Source organism: Ovis canadensis, chromosome 3 (genome assembly GCF_042477335.2).
Source record: "Ovis canadensis isolate MfBH-ARS-UI-01 breed Bighorn chromosome 3, ARS-UI_OviCan_v2, whole genome shotgun sequence".
In the NCBI taxonomy this organism is placed as follows: domain Eukaryota; kingdom Metazoa; phylum Chordata; class Mammalia; order Artiodactyla; family Bovidae; genus Ovis; species Ovis canadensis.
In genome coordinates this window covers 204,838,153-204,843,517 of record NC_091247.1, presented here as the reverse complement: position 1 = coordinate 204,843,517, position 5,365 = coordinate 204,838,153, and the positions used below count along the sequence as shown (strand labels likewise).

The 5,365-nt window shown below is 45.6% G+C and overlaps 1 pseudogene; it reads left to right on the top strand.

Annotated features, from left to right (window-relative positions):
- The first annotated feature begins 1,339 nt into the window (after positions 1-1,339).
- Positions 1,340-2,725, top strand: LOC138437760 (C-terminal-binding protein 2 pseudogene; annotated as a pseudogene).
- The last annotated feature ends 2,640 nt before the right edge of the window (positions 2,726-5,365 follow it).

Below are 5,365 nucleotides of genomic sequence, written 5' to 3'. Positions count from 1 at the left end.
GATCCCAGTTCCAAATTTTGATAGAAGAGGTTTCTCTTCTTTCTCAGGATGCCTTGTGGAGAAACAGGATTTGTATAGACTTCCTTGCTCTCGTGGGGATAGACAACAAGATCACATGAGTCCCTCATAGCAGTAGCTAGCAAAGAAGCAGGATGCAGGGTTCTATTAGCTATTTATTTAGAACTTGAAGTATGGAACCATGTTTCATGAGCAGTTTTGGGACCTTTGTGCAGGGGTGGCTGGGAGTCAGGCATGTGACTTCGTGGAGAAGGAAAAGTCACATGGTGGGATCTAAAAGCACTGAATCAAATGTTATCAACTGGAAGACTAGGATGAAGCCACGCAAATGAAAAAGGAAGATGAGAGAAGTGTTCATATGAGAAGAGACTTGAAGGACAATATAAGCAGCTTTGTCAGCCCAGGATTGAAATTCCACAGATGAAGGCTTATTTTCATATATTCACATTTCGGGGCCGGAAGCCACTCAGGAAAGGCCCTAAATATGTCCTTCCAGAAAGATGACTCTAGTGTGGACCAACATCTTTAATGTCTCTGATGGGTAATATAATAGAGGTGGGAAAGATACAGGTCTCATGGAACCAAAAGCGTATGCAGTTTGTTGGGGCTTTAGGGGGAAAAAAATCAAACTTAAAAATATAAAATTAGGTATAAAATATATATTTATTTAGATAAGAAAATAAATAAAAACAATATGTCCATTTTAAAAAGCTAACAAGTAGATGTCCATCAACAGATGAATAGATAACAACGTTGTGGTATATAGGTATATATATATAGTGAAATATCACTCAGTCATAAAAAGGAATGAATTTGGTCAGTTGTAGTGAGGTGGATAAATGTAGAGTCTGTTATACAGAGTAAGTTGTTATACAGAAGTAAGCTGGAAAAAACAAAAATCGTATAATTAACACATATGTAGGGAATCTAGAAAAATAGTACCAACGAAGCTATTTGCAGGGTAGGAAGAGATGCAGACATAAAGAACAGACTTGTGGGTCATTTTAAGGTGGCCAGGAAGCGGCCCAGAGGAGCAGGCGGTAGCCTGAGGAGCGAGGGATGGAGTCGGGAGCCACGTGGTGCTGACTGGAGCGCCGCACAGCTGCCGCCGTGGCAGCGCCTCCCATGCAGAAGCCCTTTGTGGCAGATGCCGGCTGCCCAGGACTAGGGTTTCATTGCCTTAAACGGTTTTGAATCAATGAAGCTGGATTCTCTTTAAAAAGACAGACAACCCATCGTGTGAACTACAGAGTTGGTGGACAAATTTATGTTGGGCGCATAATGGTGTAATGCCCACAGATTCCTACAAGGGCCCCTAAGTTCTTTGAGGACTGCTTTGCCTTTTGAATCAGAGAGGTGCAAAGCTCTATAAAGAATGGCCCTTGTGGATAAGAACAAAGTCAAGCGACAGCGATTGGACAGAATTTGCGAAGGTATCCGCCCCCAGAACAGCCCCCTGAACCCCTGCCCCCTGGTGGCATTGCTGGCTGGCAGAGACTACACCCGGGTGGTGGAAATGCCCATCCTGAAGGACCTGGCCACTGTGGCCTTCTGCGATGCACAGTTCACTCAGGAGATCCACGAGAAGGTTTTAAACGAGGCAGTTGGCGCCATGATGTATCACACCATCATGCTCACCAGGGAGGACCTGGGGAAGTTCAAGGCCCTAAGAGTGATTGTGCAGATAGGCAGCGGCTACAACTAGGTCGACGTCAGGCTGCAGGTGAACTCGGGATCACAGTGTGCAACATCCTGTCCGCAGCAGTGAAAGAGACAGCGGTCTCAACCGTCTGCCACATCCACATCCTTAATCTGTACGGGCAGAACACCTGGCTGTACCAGGCGTTGCGTGAAGGCACACGGGTGCAGTGTCGAGCGGATCTGGGAGGTTGCCTCCGGCGGGGGGCGCACATCTGCGGGGAGACACTGGCCTCACTGGCTTCGGTCGCAATGGGGCAGGCAGTTGCGGTTTGAGCCAAGGCCTTTGGATTCAGCGTCCTATTTTATAACCCCTACTTGTAGGATGGGACAGAGCGGTCCCTGGGCGTGTAGAGAGTCTATACCCTGCAGTTCCAGAGCTACCGTGTCTCCCTGCACTGCAGTCTCAAGGAACATAACCACCACATCAGTGACTTCACTGTAAAGCAGATGAGGCAAGGCGCCTTCCTGGCGATCGCGGCCTGCAGCAGACTGGTGGATGAGAAAGCCTTAACCCAAGCCCTCAGAGAAGGAAGGATATGAGGGGCGGCCCTTGATGTGCACAAATCGGAGCCTTTCAGCTTTTGCTCAGGGTGCCTTGAAAGATGCACCAAATCTCATCTGTACTCCCCACACAGCCTGGTATAGTAAGCAAGCCTCCTTGGAGATGAGGGAGGCAGCTGCCACTGAGATCCAACGGGCTATCACAGGTCGCATCCCAGAGAGCTTAATAAACTGTGTGAACAAGGAACTCTTTGTCACAACAGCTCCCTGGCCAGTAATAGATCAGCAAGCAATTCATCCAGAGCTGAATGGTGCCACATACAGATACCCGCCAGGCATTGTGGGCGTGGCTCTGGGAGGACTTCCTGCTGCCAAGGAAGGGATCATCCCCAGAGGCATCCTGGTGACCCACAACCTCCCCACAGTGGCACATCCCTCTCAAGCTCCCTCTCCCAACCCGCCCACAAAATACGGGGACAGTCGAGAGCACCCCAACGAGCAATAGCAGCAAGTGATGAAAGGCAATCATTCAGATACACCTGGGACCAAGAGACAGTGAAAAATAAATGAACTAAGAGAAAAGGAATTTGACAGTCTTTTTAACTGATTCTGGACATATGCATCATTGACGTTGCAGTGTTACAACTACAAAAGAGCTAGAAGTTGAGACATGGGAAAACTGAAGATGCCCTCTGCTTGTGCAAGCGCTGAAAGAGACTAGGATGTGATTTATTAACGACCAACTTCTGTTATTGTGTGTTAAGTTTTTCATCTGTGCATCAAATCACAAAGAATAAATAGATCTGTTTCCTTTACCAGTCCCTCGGGCACAGGAGGTCCTGTTCAGGTCCTTGCTCTAGAATGTTGCATCAAGAGTTTCAAACATCAAAATAAAATATTAAGAGAATAATAAAAAAAATTGAACAGACTTGTGGACAGAGCAGGGGACAGAGAGGGTGGGACAAATTGTGAGTAGCATTGACATATATACACTGCTGCTGCTGCTGCTGCTGCTAAGTCGCTTCAGTCGTGTCCAACTCTGTGCGACCCCATAGACGGCAGCCCATCAGGCTCCCCTATCCCTGGGATTCTCAAGGCAAGAACACTGCAGTGGGTTGTCATTTGTACCATGTGTAAAATAGATAGCTGGTGGGAAGTTGCTGTTTAACACAAGGATCTCAGCTCAGTGCTCTCTGACAACCTGGAGGAGTGGGATGAGGAGGTAAGAGGAAGACTCAAGAGAGAGGAGAGTATACTCAAGGTTGATTCACGTTGTTGTGCAGTAGAAGCCAACATGACATTGTAAAACAATTATCCTCCAATTAAAAATAAAATTTTAAAAAGTGTATATATGTTCATAGGTAAAAACTTTTTAAAGAAAAGCTAACAAATACAACCATCCCTTGGAGATATTATAGGTCTGGTTCCAGGTCACTACAATAAAGTGTGTATTGCCATAAAGTGAGTCAGATGGATTTTGGCTTCCCAGTGCATACAAAAACTATGTTTACACTGTACTGCGGTCTGTTAAGTGTGCCATAGCATTATGTCTAAAAATGGACATCAGTTCAGTTCAGTTCAGTCCCTTAGTCATGTCCGACTCTTTGTGACCCCATGAATCGCAGCATGCCAGGCCTCCCTGTCCATCACCAACTCCCAGAGTTCACTCAAACTCATGTCCATCAATTCCGTGATGCCATCCAGTCATCTCATCCTCTGTCATCCCCTTCTCCTCCTGCCCTCAATCTCTCCCAGCATCAGAATCTTTTCCAATGAGTCAACTTTTCCCATGAGGTGGCCAAAGTACTGGAGTTTCAGCTTTAGCATCATTCCTTCCAAAGAACACCCAGGACTGATCTCCTTTAGAATGGACTGGTTGGATCTCCTTGCAGTCCAAGGGACTCTCAAGAGTCTTTTCCAACACTGCAGTTCCAAAGCATCAATTCTTTGGTGCTCAGCTTTCTTCACAGTCCAACTTTCACATGCATATGTGACCACTGGAAAAACCATAGCCTTGACTAGACGGACCTTTGTTGACAAAGTAATGTCTCTGCTTTTGAATACGCTATCGAGGATGGTCATACCTTTCCTTCCAAGGAGTAAGCATCTTTTAATTTCATGGCTGCAATCACCAACTGCAGTGATTTGGGAGCCCAAAAAATAAAGTCTGACACTGTTTCCACTGTTTCCCCATCTATTTCCCATGAAGTGATGGGACAAGATGCCATCATCTTAGTTCTTAGATCTTAGATCTGAATGTTGAGCTTTAAGCCAACTTTTTCACTCTCCTCTTTCACTTTCATCAAGAGGCTTTTTAGTTCCTCTTCACTTTCTGCCATAAGGGTGGTGTCATCTGCATATCTGAGGTTATTGATATTTCTCCCAGCAATCTTGATTCCAGCTTGTACTTCTTCCAGCCCAGCGTTTCTCATGATGTACTCTGCATATAAGTTAAATAAGCAGGGCGAGAATATACAGCCTTGACGTAACCCTCTTCCTCTTTGGAACCAGTCTGTTGTTCCATGTCCAGTTCTAACTGTTGCTTCCTGACCTGCATATAGGTTTCTCAAGAGGCAGGTCAGGTGGTCTGGTATTCCCATCTCTTTAAGAATTTTCCACAGTTTATTGTGATCCACACAGTCAAAGGCTTTGGCATAGTCAATAAAGCAGAAGTAGATGTTTTTCTGGAACCCTCTTGCTTTTTCCATGATCCAGTAGATGTTGGCAATTTGATCTCTGGTTCCTCTGACATTTCTAAAACCAGCTTGAACATCTGGAAGTTCACAGTTCATGTATTGCTGAAGCCTGGCTTGGAGAATTTTGAGCATGACTTTACTAGCGTGTGAGATGAGTGCAATTGTGCGGTAGTTTGAGCATTCTTTGGCATTGTCCTTCTTTGGGATTGGAATGAAAACTGACCTTTTCCAATCCTGTGGCCACCACTGAGTTTTCCAAAGTTGCTGGCAAATTGAGTGCAGCACTTTCACAGCATCATCTTTCAGGATTTGAAATAGCTCAACTGGAATTCCATCACCTCCACTAGCTTTGTTCATAGTGATGCTTCCTAAGGCCTACTTGACTTCACATTCCAGGATGTCTGACTCTAGGTGAGTGATCACACCATCGTGATTATCTGGGTCATGAA